The sequence below is a fragment of the Accipiter gentilis genome, chromosome 28 (assembly GCF_929443795.1).
Source record: "Accipiter gentilis chromosome 28, bAccGen1.1, whole genome shotgun sequence".
NCBI classification, from domain to species: Eukaryota; Metazoa; Chordata; class Aves; order Accipitriformes; family Accipitridae; genus Astur; species Astur gentilis.
In genome coordinates, this window is record NC_064907.1 from 1,039,395 (window position 1) to 1,053,011 (window position 13,617).

Here is a 13,617-nt window from a genome sequence, read left to right on the forward strand (position 1 = left end):
ATACAAGGATCTCAAGGTTTGCATGACTTGCTCCTAGCTCTGAAAATCCCCCTCTTTCCTTCAGGAGTTCCCCTTGCATTTAGGCAAACATTACAAACAAACACCTTTTTATACATATCTCCATACTACTGCCACTTACCTTTATTAGCCTATCCATCAAACCAAATTTATGCCTACTTGACCAAGCAGTACTGATGGTTCTCTTGATCCTCAACACAGATTGGACATGAGCACAAGACACAGACTGTGTCTTCCCAGACACTAGTACATTGAGGCTCATGCTACAACATGCCAGATCTCACTTGAACAGCCTTAAAGCCCTTCCTTTCAGCCACCTTCCAGACTAAAGTCCGCTACAAGACTGCAACGTGGAGAGGCCAAACTCCACACATTCTTTTCCCTCTAACAAGCAAAGGCAAGGAACACAAAGAGCTTTGCCTGATCACTTGGCAGGAAGAGACAATACATGTCTTCACATTCACAAATGTGACAGACCTCATCTATGGACTGTGCTATCTTTCCAAGGAGCCTGCTCTCCACCAGCTTAAAATCCTCAACTACCAGGCCTAATCAGAGCAGCTCAAGTGCTCTGTGGGTTTGTTTTTTGGTTGGTGGGGTTTTTTTCCTAATGCAGTTATCACAAAAAGGTTAGTGGGCAACGTAAAATAATGAGTAAGTGTGATTCAATACCTTGCCTCTGACCCAAGACAAGACAAGGTGGTTTAGAAGATGGAGCAAGAAGCCTCAGTGGACAATTATGGAACAAACTGCCCTTTCTTTAAACCTTTACCTGTTAAGAGATTGGGTTATGACTTAAAGATACACCTTCTAGAATGAGTTCTTTAGCTAAAGCAAGTCTGAACATTTCCACCCATAAGTGCTTGATCTTTTCTGAATCCTGCTCAGCTCTTAGCCTCGGTGCTATTATGTGGTAGTGAATTTCCACAGATTAGACATCATGTGAAAATACTTCAAAATGATTATTCAGTTTGATGCCTATCTGTTTCACTGAATTGCATTCACCTCAACTGAAGAACACATTCCAGCTCCTTCACCTCTGCATAGCAGTCTTCCTCAGGCTTGGCACCCAGCATTGTTGAAAAGCAGAGGAAAACTGAGCCCACCCAAGTGATGCTTATCCTGCATTCCAACCATTGCAATGCTATTCTCACAGTCCTACATGGCCTTCCATGCCATTTCCTTCCTAAGCACAGCTCCCAGGAGGGCACTCCAGAGAGGGTGGCTCGTGTCATTCCAAACATGAGACAGCCTGCAAGCTGCTGCTTTTGGCCCTCTCTGAGCATATTAGCAATAAGACCATACATTAACATCCTGACAATGAAGAGAACAATTTCCAAGTCTGGAATAAACAAGGGAGCAAAAAAGAGAAAAGATTAATTTAAGTCAAAAAGATTCAGCCAGATAAGGCATTACAAGCTGTGGAAACAAGCAAACAGCTCCTGGGAAGGGAAAAAAAGAGGCGGGGGGCGGGGGGGGGGGGGGGCACAACATGTCTCAGAGTGCTCACTTGCCTTAAGGCAGGGCCTGACTTGCACTCTATAGCAATTTCACCATGCTACAGAATATGCAGGACAGTGGATCACACAGGGGTCTGCTTCATTTTGAAGTCATGGCTTTTCATCTCCTCCACTGAGCTTTACTAAAGCATTTAATGCCACAGTATCCAAATATCTTATAGACTCATATGGACTCTTCCTCAAATCCCCAATAAGATGGGCATTAATCGTATTTTGCAATCAAAGAACGGAGAGCAAGAAACAGTAATGAACTGAACACGGTCACACAATAAATCTGTGGCAGAAATTAGGTATCTTATGTTGCAGTTCAGAATTCTGACCGCAGGTTCATCCTTCCCCTCCAACCAGCTGTAAAGGTACTTCAATTTTAAAAAGTAACGTACTTCCTACTACAGTTACAGACCCAGCTAATCTAGATCTAAGGAAAAGCCCTTGGGTAGGGGAACTGGCAGGGAAACAGGATGGACGATTTCATGCCCCAAGGCATTAGCCCTGTTTGCATAGATTAAGCACATGGTTCCTTTGCAGTCCTGTGTAAAATGTATTTCAGAGAGGATCATATTTACCTAGTTACAAGTGACTTGAAATACACACAGCTAGCACAAATGCCACAAGCACTCACTCTCTCCATAGCTCAAGGCGTCATATGAAAAGGGGATATCTTCCCAACCAAAGCCTTCAAGCCAGGAGAAGAACATACCCAGCTTCAGGACCTTAAATTTACTCTCAAAGCATCAATCAAGTCAAACAGCCAAGAAAATCTGTTCTATTATGATAATTCCAGTTCCTGACAACCCCAGACAAAAGAGCAGAGATGAGTCAAAAATGTGTCAAGCCAGATCCTCATTTCTGAGCAGAGGAATTCTGCCCTCAGTCTGTATCTCATTTGAGAGCCCTACATGTTGTATTTCTCCCAGCAACATGAAAGGGAGAGGGTTATTAGCTAATAATACTTAGTTACTACATTATTCTTGTCACACTGTGCTGTAAAAGCGAGGCCCTTGTTAGCAAGTACACAACACAGTTAATTCATTACAATCTAACCTCCAGAACTATTTCTTGGGACTACACTGTAGATGTGGTGACACATGGAAATCTCAGAGAGCCTAGTTTTCAGTGGATCCTCCATAAAACATAGCAGACATTTTAACAGGTTAGGGAGCTCACCTTCAGAAAAATCATCAGCCTCCAGGACTCACAAGCATCAAGTCTATTTCAAACAACTACCCAGTCACATTTTACTGAGACTTGTTTACTTTGCTATTGTTCAAACAGCTTGGCTTTCTTCACCTTTTTAAAAGCACTTTATATCCCACACCAGCTGCCACAAATCCCTTCTCCAAACCAGCTCTGGTACCATTCACATCAGCATGTGGCCCAAAAATCACTCGTCCCATCTGACTATTTGTACTGCTCCAGGACAAAAAGGGGGCAGACCTGCAAAGGACTATACCTCTTTCAAAGCTATACTCTAGTTCCCCTACATACTATGCCACAAGATTGTACTTAGAGTGGATGGCAGAGATAAGAATTCAGGGTTTGAAGGCTGCAAAGCAAGTGACTTAGCAGCAGCCAACAAATGACTTGAAACAGATCGGAGAAGAATGCAAGGTCATCTTTGGTTCAGAAAGCTGGTCTGAGGAGGCAGGTCTTGGCATGTAACTCGTCCCCTTCTGACCCAATGCCTTGTTAATGTTAAGACGAAGATAGCCATGGTCTGCACTTTGGAACTCTGCTGGCCCTGCTGAAATGCATTCCTATGATTTCAAGAGCACTAGGTGCCTGGGAAGGAATGAAAAGCCAAAAGCTCCTGATACCACAGCTAAGACGTGCTAGCTTAAATGCCGATTTAACATCCAGAAGCTGAAACACACTGTATCCAATGTACTATCGGGATACATATCCTTTCTGCAGTGATTCACTAAGACATGAAGAAAGGAGCTGTACTAAAAGTGATCTGACAAGTAACTGAAAGGTATGATCAAAGGACCAGCTGCTGGGTACCAAACAGCTGCCCCTCTAAACTGGATCTCAACAGTTTGTTCAGGAGAGAACAGAAAGGCCAGCGGTACACCTGTACCACCCATCAGGGGATCAGCCAAAATATGGGTGGAAAAAAACAATGTGGTGGAAGAAATAACCTAACAGAACAGAGGTTCACTAGAATTACCTAACTTTGGCATTGCAATTATCGCAAAAGCAGGATCATCAGAAAGGATTTCATTGAGATTCTGGCTGGGTAGACCTCTTGTGATTACACACAGAGCACAGCTACTTCAGCACTGACAGAACAGACTTTAGACTGCTTCTCTGGATGGCGTGTAAAGTGCGCTGGCTTACATCTGTAATTGAACTTTTCTTCCCAGGAGTTCTTACTGAATTTTTCAGGGTCACTCCCATTTCACTGACAACCCTGGCCTCTCAATTCAAGCAATATAGGCCTACTATGATACAGAGAACACCACAGAGAGGGACAGTTTTTCAGGTATGTGGCTCATATATGCTCAAAATTTTAAGTAGTGGGACCAAAAGAACACAACACAGTTTGACTCAGCATCAGCTCATTCCTGGCTTTCTTACCTGCTGTCTGATGCTTCAACAAGGATTCATTGCTTCCTCTTATGTAGGCCCTTTATCCCAGTTCCTTCTCTGAATCTGTAAAAGAGATGCATACCTCTGAAAAGCTTTCACTGGCATAGAACTATCTATATTTGATGGATGATCCTTTTCAGCGGACAACCTCCACCTGGCATCTCTCAGATCTAGGTCATTCTCAGCCTTGCCAGACTTCCATATCATTTCCACACCCTGATGCCTATCAATGCAATCTCCTGACCATCTAAAAATCTGTTTATTAGCACTCAATCTTTTACTCTGCTCCACACAGTATGCTCAAGCCCAGAGACAGATGCAGTTCAGTATTTATTGTTCACCTGTTTTTCTTTAAAGTCTTCCCATGTTCCCAGGGGCTGCTCACCAATTCTATAGTGGGAAGCATGCCTTGCACTAAAGAGGGTGTACAGGCTGGTAGAGAATTTCCCATTCCCCCCGCCAGGTTTGGCACCAAGGTAATGTTGCTCCTTCTCTTCCAGCTCTGCCTCTGTCAGTTATACTCTGGTTCTTTAACACACACATGCTGGCCCAGACTTGTTCCACTTTGCAGCTCCTACTCCAGCAATGCTCCCTGCACAGATACTGCTTTCTCATCCCCCACACCACCTAGCTCTCCATCACCCAGACAAGGCTACACCCTGCATGGACCTGGTTCGGCCTGTGCTTCCATGCCTGCTCTGCTCCCTAACGCCCTGATGGCCGAGGCCGTGCCACCACCGCCCTCCGCCACGGGTTCGGCCCCTTCCCTGGGGCCGAGGCTGCAACCCTACCGCCCTCCCGCACCCGGCCCTCCATCTGCCGCTCACCCTGCCTGGCTGACTCTCCCTGCCCACGGTGACGACCCGCCCGGACCCGCTGTCCTCGGGGGACCTCCTCCCGGCCCCGGGCCACACACGGGGACAGGGAGAGCCCCCCACTCGCAGGACGCCGGCCCGAAGCCCGCCCGGGAAGGTCGGCGAAGCCAGGGGGCGCGGGGGGCCCCGCCCGGGCCCGGCTCGGTCCCCAGCCGGTCGCCTTCCCCGCTCCCCGCCCCCGGGGCCCCAACCCGGCTCTGACCCGGTCGGGCTCGGCTCCGCCCAGGGTCCCAGTGACTTTGCGGCCGGTTCGGCCCCGGTTCGGCCCTGCCTCAGGACCGCCCCAAACTTTGCCCCCGCTCGGCCCTGCCCCACGTTCTCGCTTCACGCCGCCATTTTGCCGCGGGGCACGCCGGGTAATCCGGCGGAATCCCCACGCTTCAGCGCAGCTGCGTCATCGGGCAGCATAGAGGGGGCGGGCGGTGCGTCTCTCCCGTCACCGCGGCAACGCGCGGGGTGGGGCGGCGCAGGCGGCGGGTGAAGAGGGGCGACAGGACGAAACCAACGGGTCCGCGCGGGGGTGGGGGTCAGGGAACCCGAGTGCCAGCGCGGGGAGGCCGGTGCCGGTTGCCGGTGCCGGTTGCCGGTGCCCTCTCCTCAGGAGGGGATGAGGCGGGTGGTCCTTCTCTACCGGCGCTGCCAGCGGGCTCAGCCTGCCGCCGCGCCGGCCGGCACCGCTTACCCTTTCCGGTTCGGTGGGGTCAGGGGCCGTGGTAGCAAGGGGCCGGTGGCAGCTTCGGGCAGGTCCGCGTTTGTTTGGGAAAGCTTTGCCGGACTGTTTGGGCTCCTTCCCCGACGTGCCCATGGAGAGGGCTCCTGCCGCGCTCCCCTGTAAGAGGAGGTTCCCGTGAGGCCTTCGCAGGGCTCTGCCAGTCGGGACGCCTGGGGACGCAGTCACGCCGCGAGGCTGTCTGTGGACGTTTGTATTCAATAAATCTCCCTGATGAGACAAGCCGGCTCAAAAAGTACCACCGAGGGCATGGCACAGGGATGGACCAACACACCGGGACCTGTGTGCCCTCGGGTGGGAAATGGGCAGGGTTGAGATGTCTGCAAATGTATTGAAGGACACGGGATGGGCCGACAGGCTGTTGAGCTGCCTTTCTTTCGCTGCGTGGCTCTGGCAGAGGCCTCTCGCCTGGCTGGGGAAAGATGAAGAACCTGCCCCTGCATTTGCTTCTGGAGGCTCCAGCAGAGAAGCTGGGCTGCAGCCCTTGGTCACCTCACAGACTACCTCCGAGGTTACACAGTTGAGAGCAGACCTTGAAAAGAGGCAGCTCAACCCCTGAGTTGATGAAGATGACTGAAAAAACATGGTATAGGCTGGTCACGGCAATTAGTGCACTCAGGACCCCAAAATGGGCTTACAGTAACTGCAGGTGATCTGCCCTCTTCACATCTTTGCCAGCCAGGACAACTCTCTGGGAGCCAGTGTCCAGGATCAGCTCCTTCCTGTTAAGTGCCTTAGCTTCTGAGAAACATTCTGACAGTCTGGGGCATATCACAGCCTGTCACTAGGGATGTATTACCCCATCTGTGGGGCTAGGTGGAGCAGGAGGGAGGGGGGAAAGGGGAGAGCGGTAAATGGAAAAGTCCACGTAAAACCCCAAGGACAACTGCCTGCTCCTTAAAGGAGAGGGGCTGAGGACAGCAGGTACCAGTCAAAGGTGGGCAAGAGCTAGTCAAACCTGGACACAATTTGGTAATGTGCGTTGGTCTTTATTTGCAAACCCTTTCACTCTATTGTTCTAGCCTTGGGACTTCAAGAAGTCAATACATTTTAATTTTGAACCAAATTGCCCCATTTATTCCACACTGAGCTCACACAGGTGCTTTGTCCATTGCCTCTCATGCCTGGTGCCTAGACTTACCCTCTGCTCCCTTTCCCCATTATTGTTTCTTTCACAAACATCTCCTGAACTGATTCCTCACATGGTAAATAATGGAGCCTAGTCCAGAGGAAATCTGCGTGGTCTAGAAAAGTCCTGGTAGTATTTGGATGATGTTCCTCAATGTGCTACATTTAGAGAGCCTTCAGATTTGCATTCGGGTAGTACCAGGCTCACAGCACTGCAAACTCTGCCCAAATGGTCCCCTCTCTTACACAATAACAGACAGGTGCTCAGCAGGACCCCACTTCCGTGACCTTGGGAATATTGTGCAAAAACGTCTGCTGCACACCCAGCAAGTGCCGTCTGCACCATGCCACGCGTCAGCCAGGGATATTTCAAGAAAGCCTTCAGTACTTGTGCCCCCATAAATTCTCCAAATCCTCCCTGTGCCGGAGTCAGATAACAAGCAGAAGAACAATGGCTCCAAGAATCCAGGCTGCCCATCTGCTCTGCACTTCCAGATTCTTGCTTCCACAGCGCCAGCTGATGAAATTTTCATAGCTGATGAGGTTTCTCATTTCCACTGGGCCTTGCTGCCTTGGAGCCTTCACAGTTGTGGTCTGTTCAAGTTTCCGTGGGTGCACACTGATGGCAGCAATGATTAGAGTCCTTTGCTTTCTTTTGGTGACCTGTCAGAGTAGGATCTTCAAGGTTTTTGCAAGTCTAGGTGAAATAAGCCCTGCAGGAAGGAGAGAGTTTGATTTTCAGATGGTCTCAGCATTTACTGCTTCCATTAAACTCAACTCTTCTCAAAATCAGATGCTAAGGTCAGACAGCCAAAGGGAGACTGGAATTGAACTCAGGATGCCTGAACCAGTCACCTGCTCTGAGCACCGAAAAACGCTTTCCTCAGATCCCAAAGGCCTTAATTCCCAACCCCTCTCCCTCTGTACACACATCCAACCTGCCTTTTCCCGAATCCAGTATGCTTGTGAGCTGGACTCACCACTGCCCTGAGCCCAGAGATGTGACATGATGCGGAAGCATGACGTTAGGTTACATTATATTCATTTATATAACACCATTAATACCAAAGTGCTGCTCACTGCTAGAGCCAGTTGCTCGCTAAAGCCTCTGAAGTTCAATTAACAAGCACTAGGTAATTTAACACTTGACTTGCAATAATCCTTTTATTTTAAGGGGCCTCTGGCGGATGTAAAGCCCTCAGCAAACAGTCCTGGAAGTACATTTGAGATTCTCTCAAATACCAGCTGAATTTATGACCCTTAGTGAAGAGCAGGGAGGAATCTCTTCAAAATACTTTCCAGCTGGCAGCACTTTATATAGACTGTATAAAAGGAACCCCTGGAGGGGCAGGTGCCACCCTGTGGAGGGACAAATCCCTCTAAAGTGCCTACAGTCTTGGCTAGTGAAGAAGTAGATGGCAGAAATAATGTCTCCCCACCAGAAGAAGGCAGTGCAGGCTTGGCCCTCTCAAATTCCCCACCAACCCAGGTCAAGCAGGGAAGATGGCAGGTAGCAGACCACCCTTTGGTGGCCGGCTCAGAGGCTGTCACCTGCCTGAGAGTTGCATGAAGTCCCATTTCCTCTGACTTGGATGCTGCAGTCCTGAAGGGACTCTTGGGAAACACTTGTCTCCTCTGCTACATCTCTGACTCCAGCTGCACAGAGGATTCCCCAGTAGACCTCAGCTGGGAAAACCTGAGGGGCAGAACAGGGTTCATGGATGGGCTGAGCCCACCAAAACCAAAAAACCCGAGACATTTTTTGAGCAGAGCTTGCACTCTGGGGTGTGCCAATACAAGAGGAGCTCAGCACCCAAAACCAACTGCATTTTGGGAACAGTAAGATCAGCAAAGCACAGCCAGCCTGGGACAACCAAACAAGTCTGTGGATGCAGAATTGGACAGCTAAATGCATCCTGCCAGTATGCCTAGAGCATGCACCTACCAGAAAAATACAACCCACCAGTAAAACAGTTGCTAATAACACCCATGTGTATAATTCAGGCCGTACAGCTACATAAGAGTGAGGGTTGGGGTTCAATTTTAACATGAAGAAGCAACCCTCAGAAAATTCCTGGATTTTTTTCACAGGCAAACACTTTGCTATCAGGATCCCCAGCAACAGCGGCTGAAGAACAGAACTATGCTGACCCATCCCAACACAAAGTGCTGTTTGTCTTATGGGACTGCCTAAAGGCACCCATCACGGCTGGGATGTAATTGTGCTGGGCACTGCACAGAAAGACAAGCAGACACAATATCCTGCCCCTGAGGCTTGAATCTCTGAATCTCTTGCATCTCTCTCAAACCACCTCTGCCAATACAGGATGGAAGGTGAAGGCAGAACTGGAGAATGACAGAAACCCACAGCCACAGTACCCTGGTGCTTGGCATGGCTTGGTGGTTTCATGTCATCAGGGAGTTTGAGCAGAGAGGGATGTACAGCTCACGCTGGTATTTCATACAGTTTCATCCAACCTGTATACTTGATGAACATATTGCACATCAACACTTCTCCATTACAATTGCTGCCTATGCATGTTTTGTATATTTATAAATGCATATATATAAAAATAGAATAGAATAAAATAAATAGATATCAGTGACCCCTACTGGCCATTTCTAACTAGCCATAAAATAGTGCAGCAACAGCTGGCACTCGCCTCTTGCCCTTTCCTTAGCGCAGTCTTTCATCATGGGGCAGGAAGCGCAGAGCCTGGCAGTGGTGGATTTGTACTCTCTGCGCTTGGTTTGTGCTGGGTGCATCATTCCCGGGGGCAGGCAGCAGAAATCAGGGTTTTCTGGCCTCAAGTATTTGGTTGTGGCATCCTCCTCATCTCTGCTCACCGCTGGCTCCACACCACGCTCAGCCAGTGAACTGATCCCGGCTCTTGCACTGAGCCCTGCACAGGTGCCTCCAACTCTTACTCTGTGTGGCTCCAGGGCTCTGCAACGGAGCAGGTATCAGGCTGTGACCTTACACAGGGTATTCTGCTGGAAAAAGCCAGTTCCCAGCTGGGACCCATACCACAGTTACCACTGTTCCCTGGGGTGAGCTCCCTGCAGGAGCAGCTTCCCCAGCACTGCACAGTTTCTCCTCCTGGCAGCCTCACCCAAGCCCTGCCAACACTACCTGAAAAGCCTTCACCCCAATGGGTGCTAAATCCAGCATGGGTGCTGCCATGCAACAGAGATTGAAGGGCAGTTGCCCTCTCATGCCAGCAATTTAGCCTGTTGAAGGAATGGAGAGAAATGATGCTTGTGCCCGATGGCCAGGATGGCTGCTCCAATGCAAGGCAAAACCCCGTGGGAAGCAAAGGCTGGAGTCATGGTGTCAGTCTCAGACCGAGACTTAAGGTGATCTGCCTCTCTTCCCCTTTGTCAAAACTTGTTTAGCTTGTCATGCTAATAAAGTGTTTGAAATGAACTGAGTTAAAAGTATGTGGAGAGGAAGGGGGAGGATGTCTCACCAGAGTGCACAGGAGGTGGCGGAGGGGTTAGGCGTGATGCTGGTTCTCCCCGGCGGCGTGCGCAGGTAGAAGGGGCTTTGTTCAGGTGTGGGGCAGAGTGCTCGCCCACACGCAAGGGGAGGACACTGCATGCCAGGGTATTGGGGACAACACTTCACCAGGGTGCACAAACTGGGGGGAAGGAGCTGATCCCCCAAGCCCTCTGAGGGCAGAGCAGGGACACACGGGCTCTTTCAGGTAGAGGCATGTGGCTGTGTGTCGTCTTCTGAGAAGCCCTTCTGCATGCCTAGCGCGCATCCCCAGCTCACAGAGACCTTTTTTTGTGAAATCTGCAGTACTGCTCTCCCCGTGCAGCTCTTGTTGTTTATAGGGACGGGTCCAGACAGGCCAGGGAGGAATTACCTTTCCCTAGGACACGCTTGGTGCTTGGCTGAGCACACTGCTTCCCTGCTTCACAGGAGGTGCTGAAGGCCAAGGAGCCAGTCAGTCTGCAATTAGCCTCCCCCCCAACACCCGTCCACATCCCCTGGGGCTGCTAATTATGGACTCCTCTCCTCAGCACCCAGGGTTCAAGCCTTTCTAAGCACCGGCTGTAGTTTTGTAAAATGACCTTGAAATTCGCTGCAACAGGCACTCCTGCCAGGTTTTGCTGCAAAAGTCAAGATATGCCAACCTCTGTAAATATCCAGGAGCAAGCTCAGAGGCAAGCACTGAAGAAGCTCAAAACACTTGCTTCAGGAGGCTCCCATTAAATGCTTGTGTGCTCCCAGTGAGATTAAGATGTTTCATTGCTGGAGCTGCCAGCTGGAAAGAGAAAAGGAGAGGGCATGGCTGAAGGTGGGTTTCAAGGCACCTGCGGGTGTGTGCCAGCAAAGGGAAAGCCTGGAAGACATTTCCTTCCTGCTCTGGTCCTTCCAGACCTCTTCTTGGCAGCAGGAGGCAGGTGGGGGAATGGGTACACCCCCTGAAGTCTGTGCCTTTGGGAGAGCCCTGACATTAGCTGTCACACACGCATGCAGAGGGAAGCCAGAAATGACAGGACAAAACAAGATCCTACACTTTCTCAATGAACTCATGGGGTTTTTCTGAAGGGGCATGACTCAGTCTTTTGAGCTATGGGGGTGCAAGGTAAAACATCTCTCTAGCCACTCTCCATATATACCTCTGTCTCTTTCCCTCTCTCTTCAAGTCTAACTCCTTTTACCTCTAGTATTTAATCTTTCTTTTTTTCTTTTTTTCTTTTTTTTTTTCCTGGTGGCTCTGTCCTGTCTTGGATTAGAAGTACTGAGGGTGGACGCTGGGAATCTATATCTCAGAATAACATATGTCTTAAGCTTACTATTCCAGCTCCTCACAGCAGGTTTGGAGGCTGCCAGGTACTGAACTCAAGTCTATTACAATGACACATGCACTCTCCTATGCTCAGAGGGTCTGTTTTAGTGGAGCAGCCCAGCACACGGTCAGGTTTTAGTTAGTCCCAACAAAGCAGCTGTCTGGCGGCCAGTGCAGGATACAGACACCCCTCAAGAAGCAGCAGCCCTGATGATGAGGGACTTGCTGCAGCTGGCTTGGAGTGGAGGAGAGGTGAGCTGAATGGAGGCTGACGCTTGGCTCTGAACAACTGGGAATGACATCTCCAGGACTTCTCACAGGCACCACTCAAACATCCATACAGTCCAGCCCCCCTTGGCCTTGGTGATGGGAAACATATGCTGGGCCACCCCTCTGTCCAGTGGGTATGTATGGATGGTGCCTCCTCATGCCCAGCATCCTTCCTCTTCCAGGGCTGGGTCCGCAAGGCTTGGGAAGGTACAAGCATTGCTCTGTGCAAAATTGCTGAAAAACCTGCCGTTGTGGAATGCTGCTCCTTACTCCATGGCCTAGAGCTCATCTTCAGTGCCCTGGAGCAAGAGGGTTTACAGCTCTTTGGAGTTCATTCCTATTTACTCTCGCTATCTGTATAAATGTCTAGTTATTTTTTAAATGAATGCCTTTTCTTGTTACCCAGTGGCAATGAGTTCCCCAGATCATCAGTGTTTAGGATAAAGGCGATCCTTCCTGTTCATTTTGACAGCACTTATTTCTGATTTTGCCGTGTGTCCTGGCAGGCCGCAAAGGATGCAAATAAAAGAAGCTCAGGCCGAATCTAGGCAGTGTTCCCAGGGACTCCGGGGTCATGGAGAATATGAGACTGGGCTTGGACAGCATTCCTGGAGGCTTTGGGAAAACACAAAATACATCCCGGGGTAGCCCAGGGTGGCTACCCTTAATGCAGTACTGAAACAGAGGAGGGTGAATCCCGGGGCAACTCCCATATGCTGAGGCACCCCTTGCAGAGCCACCAGGCTAAGGGAATTAGGTACTTCCCTCCCCAGGGCCATTTGTGGTGGCCTCAGCCACCAGACCTAGGAAGGTTTTAAGGGCTTTTGGAGGCTGAGCTGCACTTTTGCCACCAGAGAGCAAAACTGAGGGCAGGGCCACAGAGGATGGAGTCACCAAGACCACAGCTTGGCCTTTTCTCATCATTCCCCAGACCTGCTGCCAGTCCCTCTGTTGAGTGTATGCATTGTCATCTGTCAACCCAGCCATGCTCCGCAGAGCAGCAGATCATTGAGATGATGCAAATTGGAAGGGAAGAGCCAGGAGGTTTTCCACCTTCGACCTTCACCCTTTCCCTGCTTCTCTTTCACCTGCTCCCTCCACTTCCCTGCTGCAGGCACAAACACCTACTGCCCATGGAAGCTATTTCTAAGTAATCTCGGGCATCTGGGGAATGAGGCTCTGAACAAATATCGGAGCGTGCGTGTGCAGTGAGCGCGCACACACACGCGCGCTCACACACACGCACAGCCACAGTGCTGCTGCAGAGTCAAATATAGACCTTGGGGAAGGGGGAACAATGGCTGGGGTTGGGTTACATGGCTGCAGGGCCAGCGAGCTGCTGATGTTTGTTGTGGGCTGGGGTGGAATGGGAAAAGCAAGGGGGGTGAGCTGGGGGAGAACATTTGTTTTAACCCAGAGACCCCGGGCTGGTGCCGTGTGTAAGGCAGAGAGGGTGACCCGGAGTGAGAGCTGTGGGAGAGGATGATCATTTGAGTTGGCAGCTTGGAGGTGTTTGTGGTCTTTCTCCAGCTGGTTTGTGCCGCTCCTCTGCCTCCCTTGAGGGATTAGAGTGGGCAGGAAGGGGTGAGTTTCTCCAGACTTCTGCACAGGGAAGAGTTTCTTTCTCTCCTTGCTCCGGAGAAGGCTGCTCGGTGGAGGAGAAGAAGAGACATAACCCGTTC

General features: G+C 50.2%; 1 protein-coding gene across 2 annotated transcripts in view; it reads right to left on the minus strand.

Moving 5' to 3' along the window:
• Positions 1-5,353, minus strand: part of TJAP1 (tight junction associated protein 1) — a 40,571-nt gene extending 35,218 nt beyond the window's left edge. For both annotated transcript variants that reach the window (XM_049830991.1, XM_049830990.1), the window contains exons 1-2: positions 5,208-5,353; positions 4,119-4,193 (exon numbers count right to left, since the gene is read on the minus strand). The gene's annotated coding sequence lies outside the window, so the exon portion shown is untranslated. The remainder of the gene's footprint in view (positions 1-4,118; positions 4,194-5,207) is intronic.
• Between the last annotated feature and the right edge of the window lie 8,264 nt (positions 5,354-13,617).